This window comes from Armigeres subalbatus, chromosome 2 (assembly GCF_024139115.2).
Source record: "Armigeres subalbatus isolate Guangzhou_Male chromosome 2, GZ_Asu_2, whole genome shotgun sequence".
NCBI classification, from domain to species: domain Eukaryota; kingdom Metazoa; phylum Arthropoda; class Insecta; order Diptera; family Culicidae; genus Armigeres; species Armigeres subalbatus.
In genome coordinates this window covers 401,902,625-401,926,735 of record NC_085140.1, presented here as the reverse complement: position 1 = coordinate 401,926,735, position 24,111 = coordinate 401,902,625, and the positions used below count along the sequence as shown (strand labels likewise).

At 38.3% G+C, this 24,111-nt stretch overlaps 1 protein-coding gene across 2 annotated transcripts in view; it reads right to left on the bottom strand.

Moving 5' to 3' along the window:
* Window positions 1-22,645, bottom strand: part of LOC134213299 (uncharacterized) — a 139,397-nt gene extending 116,752 nt beyond the window's left edge. Inside the window, exon 1 of one of the 2 annotated variants that reach the window (XM_062692245.1) lies at window positions 21,490-22,645. The gene's annotated coding sequence lies outside the window, so the exon portion shown is untranslated. Of the gene's footprint in view, window positions 1-6,150; window positions 6,344-21,489 lie in introns of those variants that run through there. The other variant, XM_062692246.1, reaches the window with a different exon arrangement.
* Window positions 22,646-24,111: the final 1,466 nt, after the last annotated feature.

Genomic DNA, 24,111 nt, shown 5'->3' with positions numbered 1-24,111 from the left:
TAGTTTAATAATCGTTTTCAATTTATTGCCCAGAACTATATTATTTTGCGGGCACGTGGTTTTCAAACTTAATTTTGTACTAGCTTTCACCATGAAATCGAAAGCGTACCTCATTTCCATGAAAGTACTTTGGAAAACAAACCTGAAAAAATATTACTTTGAATGCATCCTCACCAAGATTTTCATCATCATTTATTTTGTTATTATTTTTCTACAAAGTTTTGTTTCTCTTTTTCAAAGCAACATTTTTGACAGCTGCCGCAGCCAAATGCCCTTTTTTGCGGGCCGCTTGAAACGGATTTCTATATACTCTTATAACAGGTTTATAGTGGTAATCTAGAGAGGGCCATTTGGCAATATCTCACTCTTATAGTGGTCGTCAGAAGGTTGTCCTGATGTGGCTTTTATTGTTAGCTCTCATAATTCGATCTTGAAAACCACTACTAGAGCGGAATAAAACTTGAAATGTTGCTTGGGTATAGTCACTTCAAATAGCACAACAACTTACTATCCCATTCTAAATTCAGAAATCCAGAAACTATTGCCGAAGAAAAAACATTTCCACTCGCGAGCACAGCACTTTTTGATCTGTACGAGACAGGCTCCAATACCACTAAGTGGATTAATCAGGGGTTTTCCATATAAATGACAATTTCTAGACCGGTAAAATGGTTGTTCCATTTTCATTATGCTGATTATGCTAGTTTGCGGTGGTCTTTTGTGCAGGATTCGATTGGTGTTATTTTTTTACATTAGTTTACAATATAGCAAAGACCATCTTTATCGTGTTCCGTTCGTCAGTCTTTGTTCCTTCATCACTATCCATTGTCAGTTTTTAATGTTTGTGATGATTTATCATACCAGCACCTCGGTTGATGGCAACCACCCAGCTGAGGTTAATCGACCGACCAATCATTGAGCTGTTGGAGTTTTTCCTGGTGGGCGGAGCTGAGGTACGTGCTTCATGGAACATAAAATTGCTGCGGAACGGACACAAAGGAACAGGAAGAAATTATTGAGAAAGTCGCTTGGAAATAATTTTTACGGCCGATGAAGTCATTGTGATTGAATGATTATGCCGATGAGGAGCTTTCCATAGCTAGCGGTTTGAGGGTGACGGAACCCATGATTAATTATGTTGTTTTGGAAAAACGTGAAAATTATTCAGGGATAATTTTCGATGTTCCTATTAGGCTTATAGGCTTATAGCGTAAGCAGCTATAAGCAGCAGAGCTTTTTTCCTATCAAATAGTGAGAAACTGAAAGTGAAATTACATTCAATTGCAAACTGTATCTGTCAATAATTACGCGTTGAAACTCAACCCATTTGACCCATGTCACATTTTTCTAGCATGTAGCACTCATCCGCTTAGCAAAAACTGCCCAATTCAATCGCATCCAATCGCGTTTTACCCATCTACATTCTGGAACTACTATCCCCCTTGATCACAGTTGAAACCGCTTGCATTTTAGTTGAAAATTGACCGAGAACGAGCTGTTTTAAGTTGTCAAGATTCGTCCCAGCAGTTTGAGGGTTAAACATGAAGTCTAATTCTATTCGGTTAAACCACTTTCTTATCGTTTTATACGAAGCATAATAATTATTAGATTACCGTAATACATGACAAGTATTCCATCCTGTTTCCATTTCCATGAATCATATTTCTCTTGATGGAGAATCTCATAACTTTATATAACAGCACTATAGAATCCTCGAATTGCATTCAAATGCTGCTGCTACAATAATCCGAATTTCACCATCAACTGAAACAGGATAAGTTCTGCGGTAAAAGTGGAAACGAACGCAAAAGCAATTTGATTGCATAATCCTGCTCAGCGTCACATCTGCTACCACTTAGCTTCCAAATGCTTGTACACATAGGTTGCTAGAAATAGCATTCTTCTACTTCAATTCTGTAGCTTTTACTTCATCCAATTCCCATTACGCTTAGAGCTGGAGAAGCGAATATCTGCTGTGGTCACGCTATCATATCAAGGTAGATTGATGCGTGCAGCACGTACTACAACACAGCCACTGATGTTCATTCATTAACGATAACTAGGGACTTTTTAGTCAAAGGGAGATCATTTATGAGGAGTTTTTTCATGGGCACATACGTCAACGGTTGACCTTCGTATTTGTTTGGTAATGGTTTCACTCGACTAATAATGCAATTAGATTGTGTCTGGGATGAAAGTTAATTCAAGTCCAGACACCTCCTATCGAGTTGAGAATAATGTTAGATAGTAATAATCTTCTAAAAAATATCGTGATAGCTTTCAGACACGGCTACGTGATGGACATAAGATAGTTTACCGCATACAGTCATAACGGTTCAACAGAACAACACACTTTACACACAAATGCGAGCTTTTCTTCAAATCTCTGTTGGGCCAAATGACGGCGCTGCTAGTTGAACGATATTTATATGCTCCAATCAGCAGATTGTTTATTTGTAAGCAGCCAAAACCTGTGGTGAACAGTTTCACATAACGATTATGACAGGGTAGCCACTTTTATTGCTTGTTGTTTCGTCTGGTTTTGTTTGTTTTCCTTTCCTAACCGCTCGACCATCCTGCCCGGCGGACTGAGTGTTTTTCGTTCGCATTTTCGATGGATGATAGTCAAGCAGAATTAGTGATTACCTATGGTTGTATTCATTGATTATTATTAAAGGACATTGAAGTTGGTAGTGTTTAGTAGTTCAGTATTCGAAATAATTCGTTTAAGGTGCTTCCAAAGTACTTTATGTCTGAGAGTACATATTTCAATTATATCTATCAAAAAAATTAGGATGATTGGTTGGTTGGAAAAATAGGGTATAATAATAATGGTCTGATGATAAAATAGAGTCCATATAATAAAATATCGAAACTACAGTCATACATATCACATTGTGTATGTATTGCGTATGCCGTAAAAATACTGTATGGTATGAAAAGTTTATAGATAGACAGCAGTTTCCTCGAAAAGTGTACGAAAATGCGTTTCTAGTTCTGCCACAGAGCTAAAGGCGTAAGGTGATTGTGAATTATATTACGTGCGTGTTAATGCATAAATATGAAATAAAACTAAATAAAACATGGAAGGTAGGGGGATGAGGGTGATTTCTGAATGCGACCCTCATGGGAAATTGTTACCAAACACCCATTAGAGACTTCTAATGAAATTGTTTGGAATGTTTGTCATAACTTTTCTTACAAATAGTATCCTGGCGACCCAACGCACGTTGGATATCGGTAGAAAAAAATAGATGTCGCAAAACAAATATCAGTTTCTAACATAGAACCGAGTACGACTTTTGCTACTCTGAAATTATTCTTCCCAGTGAATATTTCCCGCCACATTGAATTTAATGGGGATACTTTGCGCGTTATTTGTTCTTCACTGTGGTGGAATAGATCTGCCGGAGATATAAAGATAAAAATAGACGCCAACTTGCAGGGATCGACGATACTGGGACGCCGAATAGGGCAATATAATCATTGATGTGTTTGGCTATGTGGTTGTTGTTGCGGGTTGCTCCTACAGTAATTTGCTAACTCTAATTCTCCGAAAAAAAAAGGACTTATCCACTTAGGCCGATACAAATATTTAAAAACTATTCTATCTCCTCGGATTTTTTTTGCGAAAAAATAAAATTTTGAGGGTGCAACAAAATTAAATTAGGATAATTTTGAGGATTTTCAAAACATTCTTTAACAAATCCGTTTCAAAGGGACTTGAGAATGTTTCAACTCAATGTTTTGAGAATAGTTCAACAAAGAGAGTCTCTCTTTTGGACTTACGACGTCTTAAAAAATCACGCGAGATTTGGCCGCATAGGTCATTTGGCCGAATAGATTATTTGGTCGAATAGGTCATTTGGAAGAAAAGCCAGGTAGGACATTTGGCCGAATAGATCGTTTGCCCAGATAGGACTGATATGGAAATGCTAATATCATCTTCCAAACTTAGATGCACATGTTCATGATAGAATTAGAGGCGAAAGTATAGAATTGATAGTTCCGTTAGGATCCGGCAGGCATGAAGAATGTTTTTATAGAAGTCGATTTTAAAGCGAGCGGAGGGCAATATTTGTGATGGCACATATCACACGACCTTCCTTCTGCCAAGCTCCCGTATGAAGGGGGAGGGAAGAATATCAGTGTGGAAGCTGATATATCTCCACTGGCAAAGATAGGACTTTTGGTTATTTGGACGAATAGGTCATTTAGCCTAATAGGTCATTTGGCCGAATAGGTCATTTGGTCGAATAGAACAAGGACATTTGGCCGAATAGGACATTTGGCCGAATAGGACATTTGGCCGAATAAGACATTTGGCTGAATAGGACATTTAGCCGAATAGGTCGATTTGGTTTTCCGTTTCTTGGTTAGGTGATCTCGATGTGGCCTTGTAAATATATTTTTGCGGGGAAGAAAGTGATTCGGACTACCATTCCGCAGGAGGCTCCAAAGTTTATGCATTGTTGGTCGTTGTCTTTCAATACGGTGACTGTCCGGTCCGATCACCGGTCTGTACATTTCCTCCCTTCCTACCTGTGAGTTCATTTCGCCGATGACGATTTTGAGGTCCCGCAGTGGGTATCCATCATATGTCTGCTCCAGCTGTGCATAGAACGCTTCTTTTTCGTCATCGGGTCGCCCTTCGTGTGGTTAGTAATGATGCTATATTTAGTTTAAAAATTACGTACACTTAGTGTACGAGAAAGGCAAAAACGGCCTTTTATCCTCAGCTTGCACATTCTTGCGCTAATTGGCTGCTCCCAATCATGCATTGGCGCATCATGCCTAGCACAAGCCGGTTCCCAGCTCGATGGTGGTGCCACAGATTTGATAGAAAGCGGCTGTTCGATGCCCGGTTTTCCACACTTTCTGTCCTGTTCAGCAAATTTCCTGCAGCGCTACGACGTCGAAGTTGTGGGGATGTAACTCATCGTAGATTATCCTGTCAGAAACTGCGAAACCTAGCGACTTGCAGTTCCATGTTCCAAGTTTCCAATCATGATCTTTATTCGTCGCCTGGGTCTTTGTTGATTATATCGAGTCGTAATATCACTTATTTCGTTTGTAATTTGTGGTTTTACATGCGGCTTATTGGGTCTGCGCGAACCTCCTGTCAAGTCGGAGAATCGTTGTCTCAGGTCTGCTTATAGTGTCTCACTAGGGCTTTTATTTTTTCCGGGAAATGAGAAATGAAATATTCATTTCCCGGGATTCCGGAAAATAAATAGTCGAAACTGATTTAAAATCGTAGCTTACATTTTGTTATGATATATGACTTTAAAAAAATGTTCGGCTTGAGCCGAAAATTTACACCCGACTTCGGTGATGTTTGCTACTTTGTCCTCAAATGATGAAAGAGTTGAAAAGCCTGAGAAAGTTTTTCGTTCAGTTCGAAAAGCTTTAACTCCTTCTGTAAAACTTTCGCCATACCATAAGTATTTTTTTTTAAATGTCTTTATTAATGAGATTTACCATAAGGGGTCGTTCAACAATGATGTCACAGGTTTCAGGGGGGGAGGGAGTCTAAGATTTTGTGACACTACATATATTAGGTATACCAAAAGCGTGACAGATGGGGGAGGGGGGGCTATAAATCTCAAAAAGTAGTGAACGTCATATTTGAATCGCCCCTAAGTATATTATATTTTTGATATTGGCATCTGCTGAGGCTCAAGATCAATATCAAGATCTGCAGTGTCCTGATTAGCTCCGCTATGTGCTACTTTTCCATATTGGCCTTTTTTAGATCTTTATTAGGGTATGTCCATATTTTTCTTCAATATTGAAAAAACGACGGCTGTGAGAGGTTCTCTTCTATTATTGCCGAAAGGTTCCTAACATCAACTATTCTTAAACTCGGCGACATAATAATACAAATAATCTCCTGATCAAGTTTGAATGATAAATCATTTTTATTTATGTTATGGCCAGTTGAGTACATTTTTGACTTTCACATTTTAAGATTACGGCAGTCAAGTACACAAAGCATCATGAAGTAATGAACGGAACGTTATTCATTAGCAATGACAAACGAACAACTAAATACCAAATTTTCAAAACATTTCATCTTCTTTTGTAAACAATGTAGTTAAAATCTCTTTTTATAAAAATCAAGTTATGTTTCCTTTAAAATATGCTTACCTGTATCAGGCAGGTCTACCAATTATAGAGGACAGCGTTTAGATTACTTTTTGAGTGATCCTGATAGCATCTTCAATAAAAAAAATCAATTAGCGATCATCCACTGTATTATAGCTACACGAAACATTTCGGCTCTCCTTGTCATCGCAAATGAAAAGTGCTTCGCTCGACATGCATCCAATACGCCCGTCCTATCGCGACACCTAAACTCAAACCCTCCCGTAGAGGTTGCTGTGCTGTTTCGTACTGTTGTCAGCAGAAGTGCCAAGCAGCTGACAGCGAGCCAGAAAACGACCATAGATGCAATTGACATCAATATTTTCTAATTCGTTGCTCATTGATGTCACTTTCGGTTCACGGACTGCTGGTTGGGTGTACTGAACGTGTAAAGTGTGCCAACTATTTGAGTCAAGATCTCTGAATCGGCACAACTTCCGGTTCGGATCAGTTGCATTGTTTAGTACACAAAGATACGCGAGGAACAAAAGAGATAAAATAAATTTCAGAGATAATTTGAATTTATTTGATTTATGGCTTGTCATAAGACAATCCCATTTAATTCCACCACTTAATTGTACCTTGACAGATACGTATTTCGACCTCAACAGTAAGGTCGTCTTCAGTGTCGAGTTAAGTCGAATTATTTGATCTATTGCTTAGACATATGTAACATTTATTGCATGTCGACAGTGAATCGTATAACTGTCAAGCCAATCTGTTGAAAAAGAACCATTTCTGCCATAAAAGTGTAATAGTTTATGACTTTATTTTTTTTCTTATTGATAATTATTAATTTTCTATGTATGTAGCCTATGCTTTCATAATCTGATAATCTGCCGTATACGCCAAACCATTTTTTTTTTTCATTTTTCATGCAATGATTTATACCACTAAAGAGCACGAAAAAAGGAATAGTTTGGGTTTTTTGGTTTTGGTTAAACTAAAGGAGCTATTGAAATTATGTAAAATTCTTTTTAGTATGAACAAATCTTGACTGATCGATTTCAAATTTTTCAGTACATTTGATGTCGTTATCTCCAGCGACATACGTAGGGGCTGCAAACTACATGTAGTATTGAAATCAGATATTATATTTAAACTAATTTTTGGAATTTGGACACGCTAATTGTTTTTCTACATATTTTCGCTCAAAATGTATTTTCTGGCCAAAAATATAAGATACTTGTCATAATACAATTTAGTGCTATTCCATTTCTTTGCATAGAAAGGAATTCACTAGGTGGTAAAAATTAATAGAATAGTACTAACTTGTCTAAGAGCATGTGAAGACATTCCACTAAACAAGTTCTTGTACTAATTTATTTTCAAGTTATGAGAGATAATTATTCTTTCAAAATTAAGTCACACTTATAATACGGATATTTTTTTCTCTCGACATAGACCAATCCATTCATATAGATGTACCAAATTATCATTCCTTCTCTTCGTGAAATGTGAAATGTGAAACTGATTTTATTTTTTGGAGGGTGATAACTCCTCATGGCTCCACGATTCAATCGATATGTTAAGTCAGTAGTACTTCCGTTCAAATTTGAAAGCTTCCGTACATACATTTTATGATATATTCCCATTCAAAAAGCCTCATGACTAGCACGTTGGCTCCAATAAGGTTGAAGTTCGTGATTGGATACCTTCTGGGATTGTCTGCAGGCAGTTCTATTTTTGGCCACCCCGTAGCATTTTCGATCACCACTCAACCAGCCATTCAGTCAGTCAATGCCAGTCAGCCTGAACTGTGGATCTAAAACATTGTATAAACATATCAAGCAGTATAATGGTTATTCGTTGCTGTCGACGGGTATGCTTTCTCGATCTGGCCAGCCAGCCATCCATCCATGGTTGTTGCTCTCCTTTGAATAAATAAACTAAATAGGTAAGATATAGCTGCTTTCATTGTAGTCGCTACCGCGCCGGAAGGCGAGCGGCACCCTTATCGTCATCGCTTTGATTGGATAGATTATATATCCATCCGTTCCCATCGTAGTCTGACCCTAGTGCCAGCTGTGGTGCAACAGAAAAGAGTTCGAGAATTTTGCGAAGAATAGGATTTGGACTTTAAGGAGCATTCGAGAGGAGCTGGTTTTACCTTTGAAAGGGGAACTAAACATTTGATCGACTTCCTGTGCCCTGTGCACAGATTTTCACCAGATATCGTTGGCTTACATTTATATATATGTTATAATTTTCAGGTTTTATCAGAATGTTTAATTTTTTGGATTCAAAACTTTTAGCAATCGGTCACTATTTAAATTGGTGAAAGTACACGATAATTAAGACAAAAAAAACTTATATCCAGATAATCTATGAGAGCGTTGACCCATTAATAATTTTCACTACCATCTACGGCGATTTTTCAAGTCGCATCTGGTATAACTTGCACTCGATGGAAATTGCATAATGTCAATCAAATTCAAAAAAAGTTTTACCCAAAGCACGTTCTCTTGGCGTTCCCTCCGGCTCGTCATTATTCATCAATAGCCGTCAGGAGAGGAGGCATCGGAAAAGCCTTGAGGGAAGGAAGTCTAGGCAGGCGCTTTCAGTGCCACCATCAAATGACGGAAGTTCGTTTATAGCACATACCTACCAGTCATGTTTTCCTTGATAGTTAAGCGATGGCATTGTACTGCCAGCCGAGACCCGCTTAGACTCAGGGCTCGAGAAAACACATTGCATGCAGCGCTATCATGGGCGTAACTAGGCTTCCAGGTGTACAAAGTCGAGAAATGTTCAATTGAATTAATGTAAAATTATGAAATGTTTGCTCGAAGGGCAATAAGATCGAAGAATAGTCCGTTGGTTAGCCGGAGAAAAGCCTTCGAGAAGAAGTACAGGGGAAAAAGCGGTGGCTGTTCTTTTACTAACGACAATCATTCAATCTACTGCTTGCTTACTTTTTTTTCCACCGGCGGCGGTTGATTCTTATCGCTGCGTGCTCTGCCGCTAATCGCACCTGTCAGAGATGTCCTCTGGACAACTCTGGCACCGGGATCTCTTGACGATGAGCTTGGCTTCTCCCAGAATGCTTTCGTTGATCCTGCTTAACTAACATCCGAACGATAGCGGTTCCCTATGGCATTTCTAAACCAAAACCCTTATTAATCCACCTAGTGGTGATGAGAAAATTGCCTCCTATTCGTAAAATATTTTTTCTCCATGATTATTCAAAAAGTAATTAGGCCGATACAAATATTTATAAACAATTATGTCTCCCTCCCCCTCGGTTTGTTTTGCCCAAAAATAATATTAGGGGGGGGGGGTGGTTCAACAAAAAAAAAATCGTACAATTTTGAGGATTTTCAAAACATTATTTAACAAATCCGAGGAGTTTTAATGATTTTTTCCATTTTAATATTTATTTTTTATTAACCCCCCCCCCTTGACTTTTCGAAGACCAGTAGGACATAATTTTAATTAAATATTTGTAACGGCCTTAAAACAGAATGAAAAAAATAATATAACGGGACTGAGATATTAAAGTTTTAGTAAAAATTTGTTAATCTATCGAGTTTCTACAATTGTATAATGTTTTTTCAACGTTTTTGACATCACAAACATCCATCCTTTTAACCCGTGGCTAAAGCATTTAATATTTTCTACTTCTATTATTTCATTGACAATAGATCATGAAAACATTCTCACATTTATTCAACCAGTCTAGCATACTAAAGAAGACTATTGGTTTCCATAGTTACTAGTGGGTACTGTATTATTGAGGTCAAGATTGAGAAAGACTTTTTTTATCTTATTTATTTTAAAACATAAACTCCAAAGACACTGGTTGATTTTAAAATAAAAAAATGCGTTTCCAAAATACTGACATGTTTACACTTCCCAGATATTGTACTTCGTTCAAAAAGCCAAAGAAAATCATGTCTTGAAAAAAACTATGGATTCATCCGGTAATTCCAACCAAAATACGTTTTGTTTTGAACAGAATTGGAAACTGTAATTCAATCTAGCAAACAATGGATGTACATAGACGTAGTCCTACGCCAACAAAAAAACACACACACCTGCACACCTGACGTAACAACCATCGCTCATTTTCATGTATTTTGGATGATTTTAGGACAAAAATCACAAATTTAAAACATTACAACATTTTAAATTTTAATTTGACGTATCAATCAACTGTGAAATCATGGGCAGTTCAATTCGTCAAGTTGAGGTCAAAAGTTCGGTTTTAGAGTGATCCCTTAGCCTTTACGTATACTTAGTATACGGGAAGGGCAAAAATTCAATCCAATCGGGGCCGATATGCAATCTTTTGCTTGAATGAATAGAACATTCATTCTAGATTTAAGGAAAAATATTGTGAAAGGAAAATAGTAGACATTAAAATGCATATTTAACGAGTGGCCACTAAATAACGGGAAAACTACAAAGAAGTCTTCAAACTTAGATTAATGTATACAAGGGTCATTTAATTAATACGTGGCCTACAACATTTTTTTTTTGATGACTGCTTTATTTTTTATATAATTGTTTTTCTAACTCGATACCAGTGGTGGATCCTCGCTTCACGAGTAAGAAAAGAGTGTAAATGGCATTGGCAGCTTGCTTTGTTCGGGAGTATGGACAAACAGTATGGCAGTATTTTGTTCGCGAGTTAAAATTGCGACTTTTTGTAATTTTTTCGAATAGAATGAATACATTTTATTTGAAATAAACATAATAACAATAAACTAGTGTGTTCTTGCTCAAACATCCGTGAGAAATATGTGGCGAGGTTGTTTTATGTAATTTTGCAAACTAACTCGAATGCCTCGCGAAGCTTCAAGAACATTTTTCGGGGTTTGTTTTTCTGTTTTCATTTCTATTGGTAGGTCGGCAAGAAAAAGGCAAAACAAATGTTCGCGAGTATTTTGAATTGCCAATTTTTTAATTTGTGAACAAGGCTCACAGATTTCTACCGCTGCTCAAAACACTTAGTCCAGCGAAGCTTCAAATTCTTCAACCCGTTCAATTAGCCTCTGCGGCAGCGATAACATCGTGATTCAACCCAAATCTATTTCCGGCGAGTGACTTTTTTAGATGTGAGAACAAAAAGAAGTCACAGGAGGTCAACTATTCGGTGGGTGGGGCAGTAGCAAAATTCGGCCAATTTGATCATGGCGACGATGTCTCACCTACATCGGTGGTCTAGTGGCTACCGCTGCTACCTTATAAGTTATGGATCGTGCGTTAAATTACAGGCTCGTCCCTTTCAGTATCAGGCCATTAGGCCGAAGGTCATTAGGCCGAACGGCCATTAGGCCGAATTAGCAAAAAGAAGCAAGAAATGAAAAATAAAAAGTTCTTTCTTCACCTTACCTCTTCTTCCTTCTTGCATTTTCTTTCTTCTATCTGTTTTCTTCCTTCTTCCTTCATCCTTCATCTATCTGTCTTCTTCCTTCTTGCTCCTTCCCTCATCCTTCGTCCATCTTCCTTCTTCCTTCTTTCTTCTTTCTCCCGTCTTTCTTTTTCCTTCTCCATTCTTCCTTCTACCTTCTTCTTTCTTCCTTCTCCATTCTTCCTTCTTCCTGCTGTCTTCTTCTTCATTCCTTTTTCCTTCTTCCTCCTTCTTTCTTCTCCCCTCTTCCTTCTACCTTCTTTCTTCTTCCTTCTTACTTCTTCTTTCTCCCCTCTTTCTTCTTACTTCTTCTTTCTCCCCTCTTTCTTCTTACTTCTTCCTTCTTCTTTCTTTCTTCATCCTTCTTTCTTCTTCCTTCTCCCTTTTTCCTCCTTCCTTCTTCCTTTTTATTTCATCCTTCTTCCGTTTTCTTCTTTCTTTCTCCCATCTTCCTTCTTTCTTCTTCCTTCTTTCTTCTTCCTTCTTCCTTCATCTATCTTCTTTCTTTCTTCTTCCTTTTTCCTTCTTCCTTCTTTCTTCTTCTTTCATCCTATTTTCTCCTTTCTTCCTTCTACTTTTTTTTCTGTTTTCCTTCTTCTTTCTTCTTCTTTCTTTCTTCTTCCTTCTTTCTTCTTCCTTCCTCCTTCTTCCTTCTTCCAGTTTCCTTCTTTTTACTTTTTTCTTCTTCCGTTCTACTTCTTCCTCACTTCACACTACTCACTTCTCACTCCCCAGTTCTCATTCGGCCTAATGGCCATTCGGCCTAGTGACCGTTCGGCCTAATGACCATTCGGCCTAATGACCCAGCATCGTCCCTTTCCTACTTCGTATTTCTATCATAGTTCTTTCTGTACTGTATTATTCGGAAAGTAAATCAATTAATATGTACTCCTTTTATTTGTATTTCATATAATCCCTTCCCATAGATCGCATCACTCACCAAAGTGAACCCAGATAAAATAATCCTATACAACTAACACAATACCACATCCAACGAGAGTCGAACTTACAATCCTTCCATTCCTATATGACCGTAGGGCCTGTCCGGCGGTGTTATTGACTTAAAATACGTGAGCTTCTGAAACATGTACATTGAGAATGGATAGCAAATCCCATGCTCCACTCACATGGTTCTCTGTGCAATTTTACAAGTTCCAGTCAATCACGGAGTAGCAACTACGAATTGTACGGTGATAATGCTCATGCTCATGCTATCGTAGTTATTTCTGTGTTTCACGTTCTACCAAAACGATTCCTACTGTTAATAACCTTCCACACTAGCAATTCCAAAACCTCCCGTGGCACCTATGAGAGATCGTAGAGTTCTCTGCATCTTTCTTAAGTAGGTGTCCGACTAACCATCCTTCCCCTTCCTCTCCATTCCCAAGGACGTGGCCAGGACAGATCAGGACTATTTGAGAGTGCATTGCTTCCATCTAAGAGTTAGTGATTTATCAATATCCCAATCAATATTTGTGGTAACGGATGAAAGTAATGCTCATAAAATAGCTCAGGCTTGTACCACCTATGAATTTGTGCGAATTGCTCAATGTTAATGCTCATGATAGTGCGTATGCTAATGCTCATGCTAATGCTGATTTGATCATGGAGACGATTTAGTCTCACGGTTGCGCTTATTGGACAATAAGTGGAACTCATCGCGCTGACAGTTTCTCATCTCCAATTCACCGTGTAGAATATCAGGCACTGCTCCTACTGCAAAGTCCATAGTCTCAGTTATCTCGCGAACCTTCATTCGGGGGTCTGTCAACACCAGATCGAGGATGTTTCAACATTTTGTAGGCTTTTAACAGGCAGCGATGCGTGGCCCATCGAAAACCGAAATGCGGCCAAGAACAAACTCGTCGAACCTAATCTTAACGGTCGCTATTGAAGTCACCGTATACAGCATTCAAGCGATTTTTGATTTCGCTGCGCGTTTTCCTTTCCAACGACCGCAATTAAACAATAATGGATGTTACCGCAAAACTAATGATGGGAAGTGGCTGACACTTTGACAGTATGCTACTTAAAGAATGTATACTGCACGATGGTAAAACTCTTTTGTGATAGCATTGCTATCGGTTAGGGTAAGTACCGTAATCCTGAAGAACTTTGATCGCCGGGGTAACATTGATCAAATAAACCATATTTAAGAAATGAATAAATTATTATTTCCTGTTATTACAAGTACTTATTGTGAGTTAGGTATTTAATCTTGACTAAATTTTCTGCTGAATGATATACTTAACCTTCGGATGAATTTGCATTTATTTTTCGCCATAATTTGAAAAATAAAGCCTTGCGAGCAAAGGCGTAGGATTGCCAATCCGGAGATAGCGAGTTCGATTCTCGGTCCGGTAGGATGTTTTCGGGTTGGAAACTTTCTCGACACCCTGAGCATAGTGTATCCATTATACTTGCCACACAAGATACATAATCATGCAATTAATAACTGAGGAAATACCAATAGAATACTGAGTTGAAAAGCAGGCCTAGTTCCAGTTGGAATGTAGAGCGATAGAAGAAGAAGAACTGCAATCTGTCAAAAAGCACTCAAAAAAAAAAATAATAACCAAGAAATTAAGTTCATTTCTATAATTGTGTCATAAGTAATCTTAATTTTTTGGTTGATCCATATTTTTTGTTTCAAAATTTTGATTTTTGTTGTTCAAAACCCAAATAATTCCACTAGCGGTGATGACTGATGATGCCTTTCTCGAAACAATCGATGGTCATCGCCTCAGTAAAGGAACTAGAACTCTAATTGCCTACCTTAAACGCCTTAAGTTTATAGACGCTTGCTTCATAGGTAAATGAAACGTTTTATGATAAAAGTTACCCCAAATTGAAAAATAAAGAAAAATTCAACAATAAAAATCTTTTTTTTTACACAACAAGTTTAAAATTATCAAATAATCAAGAACAACAGCCTTATTTGTTCTATATATAGCAGTGCACGTTTTAAAAATATGAAAAAAGCCATGATTTCACTTACGGAGGAAATATTACAATACACTAAAAAATTGATCAATGTTCCCCGGATTACGGTACTGTTTCGAGGAAAATTATTTATTGCTTTTGGAAATTTTACATTTATTTATATTGTTTGAGCAGAAGTTGACGTTAATAAGGTAGAAGCCAGGCTAATGTTTTTCTAGGAATTCTTGGGCACATAAACAATACACGTACTCATGGACAAACATTGCTCAATCAGGTACTAGGTATCAGAACGTCTGCTCCAGAGGCACGTTCACCTCAATTTGGGAGATTTGTGCCATCGCCTTCACAGTCTTTTTCATCACACACTTGACGGAAAAGGAAGTGAACAAAATGGAAAGGAATGTGGACGGGAGAACAAAGGGAAAACTTGGAAAAGGGCCCTTGAAGAGGGCATACAACGCATAAGCGTACAAGAGCTTATAGCTCCTTACCACAACGGGTTATGAACAACAAAATACTCTGAAGGTTCAGGTTTCTGAAGTCAATTTCACTAAGTAAGTGTTTACCAAATATTTGGAAACGCATTTACGCATATACTGGGCAGTTACATATCAGATGATAAGAAGTTCCATAATTGGATTCACAACTATCACAAACAGATGATTAGCTAAATAGCTTGCTACTACCGAAGATGGCTCCGGATGTACAATTTTGTTTGATGACGTGAATCCAGCCTACTCCAATGCCATTTGTGCTGAGTGACAGCCCAAAAGTTGATCAAAAGCTTCACCCAACACTTGGATATTGGAATAGCTGGCTCAGGACCAATAAAGTCATGTGATGCTTCATTACGAGCTAACTCATCAGCCAATTCGTTTCCAGCTATGGAAGAATGGCCAGGTACCCTTATAAGGTGTAAAGTATTAACTGAATTCAGTTCCTCAATTTGAGTTCGACATGCGATTACTAACTTCGACCTTGAGTTGGCCGAGGCGAGAGCTTTAATAGCTGCTTGGCTATCTGAACAGAAGTATATTACTTTGCCCATAATGCGTTGCTGTAGTGCAGATTGCACTCCACACATGATGGCAAATATTACCGCTTGAAAGACAGTGCAGTGTTTACCCAGTGAGTGTGACTGTTTCAATCTCAGCTCACGCGAATATACGCCTGCACCTGCTCTACCTTCGAGGAGGGAGCCATCAGTGTAACAAACATTGCTGTCCGACATACTTCTCTCCAAATAGCCAGATGTCCATCCCGCGAGGGGAGTTGTGTTAAAATGTCCTATAAGAAAAACTACTAACTTGTGTGAGATCACTTGGAGCAAGGAAAATTTTGTCCCAATTAACCATAAGCGGTAACAACGAAGTATGTGTAGAACTGCGGTTTACAGGATTCTCTTCCATAAAACCGAGTACAAATAATCGGTAAGTACAAGAAAATGCTTCTTGTTTGAGATGTATGTGTAGTGGGGCCACATCGAAGAGAACTTCGAGAGCAGCCGCAGGAGTTGAAGAGAACGGACCAGTCGTTGACATTAGGCACATCCTTTGAAGATGGCCTAATTTAGACTGAATTGTCGTCACTTCACCCTTTTGCCACCACACCACATAAGACATCCATAAGCCAAAATTAGTCGTACAACTGTTGTGTAAATCCATTTGATATATTTGGGTTTAAGACCCCAAGTTTTTCCAATGGTTCGTCGGCATTGGCCGAAAGCCATACACGCTTTTTTGAATCTGAACTCAATGTTTGGAGTCCAGGAAAGCTTTGAATCCAAAATTAGACCCACGTACTTTATCTGATCAGTTACATTGATTTCAGTGCCAAAAAGATGTAATGGACGAATGCCATTACGGTTATGTTTTTCCGTGAAAAGAACAATACATGTTTTATTCGGATTAACCGAAAGGCCACTACCCTCAACTACCTGAAGAGCGTTTTGCATTAGGTCGAATAAGGTAGTAATGCACAAACCTACTATCAATGTTAGATAGTCGTCGGCAAATCCATAGGTAGGAAAAACCGCCATTATTGAGTAATCTCAATAGCGTATCTGCAACGAGATTCCACAAAAGTGGAGATAATACTCCCCCTTGAGGACATCCGCAGACACTTAATTTCCTAATCGCTGCTTCACGTTATGTCGAGTAGAGATGCCGGTTTTTAAGCATCTGGTGAATCCATTTGGTTAAAATATCCGTTTATAATTATTTTCAAAATGTAGGACAAAGCTTAATTTTGGGTACTTTCATCAGTCCGGATATTGTTTGAGATGAAGTTGGCCTTAATAAGGTAGGAGTCAGGCTAATGTTTTTCTAGGAATTCGCGGGCACATAAACAATACACGTACCGTTAACTGGGGGGAAGATGATCATTTTTAAGACAAAACATGCAATAACAATGTGTGTTTACATTTTAAATCGAAACAAATATTTTCAAAACATGTACTGCTATACGTTGCAATAATCAACAACTTTAGTTTTCTGAAATGCATTCGCATTTCTTAAAATAAATTAAATTATCACACATTTTTTGAGTAATCTGGTTTGGGGTTGTTGTTTGGGAAGTTGATCAAGACAGCTCTACTAAAATCATTATGACCTAGTAGTCAAAATACACTAGGTTATTTGTATGAATGTTGAATTTACTACGTAAAGACTTACTTAGTTAAAGGTTATTTACTACGTAAAGACTTACTTACTTAAAGGTTATTTGTATGAATGTTGAATTTACTACGTAAAGACTTACGAAGTCAATATTTGAAACGAAAATAGCGTCATTTATGACTATCTATCTCTTTCTTCCACAAAATACATTTTCATGATTATAATCGAAAAACTCGGATTTCTACCTAGCGGTAACATTACTTGAACGGAGAATATTGTTGACTACCGTTTCATAAAAAAATTTGGCACTTTTGACGGTTGTATGACATTCGCCAGAAAGTCATTTGCCAGAAGACCTTTTGCCAGAATCAATATGCCAGAATGGACTATTCCCCAGAAAGTCGTATGCCAGAATGCACCATTCCCCAGAAAGCCATTCGCCAGAATGTACCATTCCCCAGAATTGGTCATCATCTATTTGCCATGCACGCGTTTGCCCAGTATGCGCAATAATTCTTAACGCCATAAACTTTTGGCATAACTATGAACAGCGTTAAAATAGAGGGTCATTTGGCATAAGGGACATTTTTTATAATTTTGCTTTGTTGTTGTCGATAATAGAATTGAAAATACCTAATCTGTATATAAGACATATGCATACATAAGCCGAGTATAGCAGCTTGCCTGGATTAAGGCAAAAATGGCGGATGTGATCCTTTCTTTCAAATCGGTGTTTGCCCGGATTAAGGCAATGGTGGATGTGACTCCTTCTTTTAAAATTGGCGCTTGCCCGGATTAACGCAATGGTTGATGTAATTCCTTCTTTAAAAGTAGGCGCTTGCCCGGATTAAGACAATGGTGGATGTGATCCCTTCTTTAAAAGCAGGCGCTTGCTAGGATTAAGGCAACGGTGGATGTGAACCCTTCTTTAAAAATAGGCGATTGTCAGGACTAAAACAATGATGGATATGATCCCTTCTTCAAAAGAAGGCGCTTGTCCGAATAAAGGCAATGGTGAATGGGATAACTTCTTTGAAATTAGGCGCTTGCCCGGATTAAGGCAATGGTGGATGTGATCCCTTCTTTAAAAGCAGGCGCTTGCTAGGATTAAGGCAACGGTGGATGTGAACCCTTCTTTAAAAATAGGCGATTGTCAGGATTAAAACAATGATGGATATGATCCCTTCTTCAAAAGAAGGCGCTTGTCCGAATAAAGGCAATGGTGAATGTGATAACTTCTTTGAAAGTAGGTGCTTGCCCGGATTAAGGCAATGGTGGATGTGAACCCTTCTTTAAAAATAGGTGTTTGCCAAGATTAAGGCAATGGTCGATATGATACCTTCTTCAAAAGAAGGCGCTTTTCCGGATAAGGGTAATTGTGCATCTAATTCATTCTTTAAAAGAAGGCGCTTGCTCGGACTAAGGCAATGGTGGATGTGGTCGCTTCTTTAAAAGTAGGCGTTTGCCACAAATGAAGCAATGGTGGATGTGATTCCTTCTTTAAAAGTAGACGCTTGTCCGAATTAAAGCAAGGGTGGATGTGATCCCTTCTTTGCAAATATTGCAAAAATTTGCGTTTGTCTGAAATGAAGCAATGGTGATTGGTGGATATGATACATTTCTTAAAAAAGGTGCTTGCTCCGATTAAAGGCAAGGATAGATGTTATCCCGGTGTCCTCCTTAGCCTAGCGATAAGATGCGCGGCTATAAAGCAAGACCTTGCTGAGGGTGGCTGGGTTCGATTCCCGGGGCTGGTGTAGGTAATTTTCGGATTGTCTCGACTTCCCATGGCATAAAAGTATCATCGTGTTAGTATCATGATATACGAATGCAAAAAATATTAACTTGACTTAGAAACCTCACGGTTAATAACTGTGGAAGTTCTGAATGAACACTAAGCAGCGAGGCGGCTATGTCCCAGTGGGGATGTAATGCCAATGAAAAAGAAGAAGATGTTATCCCTTCTTTAAATGTAGGTGGTTGCCCATGTCCGTTGTTAAATATGTCAATTGTGGATATGATTTCTTTTTTTTAGACATTTTGCTTAGACTTGTAGATATAACTTCTTGAATGAAATTAAATGACGTCTTGTATGACTTAAAATGATATTATCCAATTGTAGATATGATTTAATTTTTGAAGTCTGCGTCTGGAATGAGACGAAGAAATATGAAATCCATTCGTTAACAGTTTGTTTGTATTAGACAAATATGTTTTTTTTTGATAAATAGTATCCACCTTTCTGAAAATTGTTCAATATGTTGAATAATCCCTTTTATGAAAATTAATTATACCGCAAATCCCTTTATTAATAAATAATGCCAAATCCACGTTATGCAAAATTACCTTCTTTATATAATTTGTTTCTATTCTTTAGCCATCAATAACAATTGGAATTTCCAGTTTTACTATTTCTGGGGAATGGTGCATTCTGGCAAATTACATTCTGGCAAATGGTCTATTCTGGGGAATGGCTTTCTGGCATATGGTCCATTCTGGCAAATGGGTTTCTGGCAAAAACCATTCTGGCAAATTGATTCTGGCAAATGGTTTTCTGGCAAATGTCATACAATCCTTTTGACTGATACATCAAATGATCATCTTCACCTCAATGATCATCTTCCCCCAGTTGACGGTACTCATGGACAAACATTTGCTCAAAGTTCAGTTACAAACTAATCTTATTAAAAACTGTCTTATATTTGTTTTTTTTTTATTTTCTTCAATCTTTAATTAAACTTTGCGTTTTAAAACGCCAAAGGACACCAGAAACTCATGTTAGTTACGCCTATGTACGCCATAAAAATCAGTTTTCTTATCGATCGACAGCTCGCTTTCTCGACCATTACCCGTACCACCACCGCACCGTTGAGACTCTCTATGCACTTACTAGTTGGTTCTGCAACAGAAGGTGTAGTATGATTAACTGGCACTTGTTTTGCCTTTTTTCACCTATCAGTTTCCTGTTTTCGTTTGGAGTTTTTTTTCGTCTCCTTGTTCAATTTCCGATGGTAAGCAAATTTGCACCATTCTCTATCGTTTTGATCGAGAGCTCTGCAACAATGTTCGATGCCTCTGGAGTGGGGGAAAAACGTATTTAAATACATTGTATAAATATACAATACATTCATAGAATTGTCATTGAAAAATCGTCATAGCAATTTGAATGCTCTAAATTAAATTATTTTGAAGAATTGTTGGTTTCAAGTAACATGGGCGCGGATGGTTGCTCACTCCACTTCGCCAAATCGCATTTACATTGTTCAGCGTACCGCATAGGGTTATTGCTTGTGTGGTGCATGTCAGGAAGAGTCAATATAAATCGGAATCGAAAACAAGTAGATACAAAACATGTAAACAGATGCCGTAGATCTGAATAGCTACATACGATAATATGTGCCAAAATTTGAACACATGGAACAAAATTATTGAATCGCGTTATTGTAATATTTCCTCCCATAGAATGTATAAAGGTGTACGTGTACATGCAAGACAGGAATGTGTCAAGACATGAAATGCAATTTCTGGTGAAAGCTCATTCTTTTGTCAACGCTGATAGACTGGGACTTTTCCAGCTCAAGGCTGAGATCAACGTATTTAATGCTTTAACAATGTGAAAACGAGCCGGATTGAATAATGGCCTGGTTGCATACGATTTTATCGCCTTAGCACCATGAATGCTACAGAGCGATTCTCAACTTGAGATTCGTCTGCCCCGGGGGTACCATAACAAGTCTCAAGGGGTACCTATGACATAAATGCGCAATGGCGGGTGTTGTTGTTATATACAGCAGAAAAAGAGATTTAAATAAAATCTTCACACAATGTTGACCAGATGGGAAAAATGATCCTTTTGATTAGGTCAGATCTGATTCTTCCACTTTAATGACTTAATTACCTTCAATTATTTTATCGATTTTGTATCTGTTCGTCGTTCAACTATGTTCACCATTTGCAGAACTACATATAGGAACCAGGAATCAGTAAGTGGAGTTTATCTTTCTATTCTTATCGCGCACGTAACAAGAATCACAGATTGTACAACGTAGCTTACATCCTTTAGGTTAGCAGAAATGAGAATTAGAAAAGTGGAAGAAACCTCTGTTACCATTTTTGGCATTCAATTGAAAGGAAATACAACGTGAGATTTTGGGAAAGAAATTCAGAAGTGATTATAATTATTGGCGTATACAGCATCATGATTTAGAGAAATAGTCAGCATAGGTAATATAGTTAAATTGTTAACATAGGTTGCTGTAAAGTATGAAAAAAAAATTTATGTCCGGGAATCTATATTGTGCTTAGCTATGATTCTGTATTGAGCGATTCCGTTAGACATGGTTTTCCAAATTTTCAGCTCTTTGATTTCATAAGTGGTACCAGATCAGCTTTACAGTTATGAATATGACCAAACGAATTTGAACTTACCTTGGCACCATTTTCCCTTGTGCCAAAATTGTTCACCCACTGGAGGGCGTGCGTCTTACTCAGCCCACGCTTTTTCCCAACCTAGTCCCTTGAGGTATTCCTCTTCTTGGATTCCTTCCTGAACCCAGTGGATCCTTTTCAATTGGCTCTTCTTCCTGAGGCTATGTTCTCACTCACTCTTCGTCGCTCACTGCTTATCGGTATAAAATTTACTGCACGTTTGGAACTTTACGCACGCTTCTGGAAACCAGCAGGTGGTATATAACGATTGAGACCTACGTATATATTCATACACAGGCGACGTCGACGTCACTACTTATACATACTTCAGTGTTGTCTGCACAAAGTCTGTTGCTTACAACCATCCGACAACGTGCTCTCTCTCGTTTCACTGCTAACTCTATGACGTGGGGTTTATGATGATGATGCCAAGTCTCCGGATTGGAGCGTTTTCCCCTGCTTATGTATTGGTTGGTGTGCAGTCCAAAAAACCAAACTTTTTTTTCGTCGAAAAGCACAATTTCCACACAATGCGATCCAAAGATTTAAAACGGAATTCGGAATACTCTGGACTCTAACTCAATCAATTATGCATGCTACTTATGTAAATTATGATCGCAGTTTGACGTTTTTGCTGAATTCGAGAATCTTTTCCGACATTACACTGAACTGAAACACTGCGAAAACATTAAACTTGCTATGAAAAACAGAATTAAGCCACGGGAAGCACAGTTTACCCAGCCAACACAGTATTAGCGTAGATTTTCACTTCCCACTCACTTCAGCCCAACGAACGACTCTTATCGTTGTTTTGTCAGTGTGCAAGTGCGCTCATTTTGCCTCGAATCTGCAACAGCAAAAACCACAGCTTCCGTGACCCAGCAACCGCATCTGAATCAGCAGCAGTGTTGAGCCTTCTCAGGTGGACCTAGTTTTTCAACCTCGGAAGAAGAGGTCAAACACATCCGCATCCACCACAATTCAGTGCACCTTTTCTACACCGAATTTAAACGCAATGTAACAAACAATGGAATTTTTGCTCACATCCGTCCACTTGTAATCCTCGGAAATGCTCCAAATTCTAACACAGTACTACCAGGAGATGGCCCCTGGAACTGGACGCAGCGAACACCCGTTCCGTGCGACGTACCGAATAAAACAGAGCGAGGAAAATTTTCCAAATTTCCGCCCCAGGATCGAGCAGCGACCAACTGACCGACCTGAGACATGCTTGCTGCAGCTGCTGAGAGCGATTTTCCACCCTGATGCTGCTCATTCACTCACGACGACGACGTTGGAGCTGGGAAAAGATTGAACTTTCATTGAAGTCAGTCGGGAAAACCGCGCTACTCTTGCTAGAGAGTGATGCTCTCACGTGCCTTGGTCGGAGTTCTGCTGCTCAACATACAAGCACTCGTATATAATGTGCAAGTAACGGGAGTGGAGATCTAATTTGATGGAGCAATAAAAACAGATACAGTATTTCGATAAGTTGTTGGGAAATAAGTTTGTTTTACATTTGGCCATTGATAAATCTTAGATCAGTTTGTGTTTTGTATATTTAGCATTTGGAAGGGATTACGAAAATAGTAATTTAACATAAGGGTTTCTCTAATTTAAGTTTGTATTTTCGTAACTAAGGCTGTAGGAGACGAACGAATATGCATAATGCATATGTTACTTTTAAAAGTGGTACTATACTATTAACAATCAAGGCGAAAAAAATAATTGCATATACTGTAATTTCACGTTCATGAAAGGTGTTCAATGCGTCGGGTCTAGGCATACTGAACGTTTGGCATAATTCTGCCTCCTTTATGTCACGGCATGTTCTTTGGGGCATTTTATGCCTGACGTGCATTATGCCTAAAGTACTTATGCCTCAATGAAGTATACCCCTTTCGTCTGAGGTAGTCGTCTTCAAAATTTAAGCTAAAGCTGTGTTTCAAATACTTTTCTTATCACAGAAATAGAGCCGCACCATTTGAGTTAGAACTGTTCCAACCCTTGGTTGGTCTGGGATTATGACGCGATGGCATATAAACAATTGGTTGGTATGGTATCTTTGGCTATGGAACGCGGAAATATTGTTCGTGTGATCAGAATGCGAGAGAAAATCGGATTCATAATTCTCGGAGAAAATTCCCAACCAGGAATTCAATCATCTCACTGAATCGAATTGGCTCGAGAATTTCCGATTGTAGGTTGCGTTGCCATTTGAAGGAAGCACTGAATTTCATTGTAAAAAGAGAAACAAAAGAGAGCAACAGCATTTCATCTCTCGCAGGTTATGAATGAATTTTAATTGGAATCGGTAGACATCAGATTGGAATCGAAATAAAAGCAAGTAAAGGGCAAAGAGGGAGATCAAATTAAAAGCGGGTCATCGAGCTTCTAACTCTGTATATGTTTTTTTCAAGTTAAACAAATAAAAATGATACGTAAATAGAAATATTTGGTTTCCTAGACTAATATTATATTTCTAACAAATGCTACTGGATAATTTATATGGTTGAAAAACTCTAACACAAATTACTAAATGTTTCGCAAAAATATGTTGATTCTGCTTCATGAACATAACATTGAACTACGGAATAAGTAGAAAATTGTACTGAGGCAAAC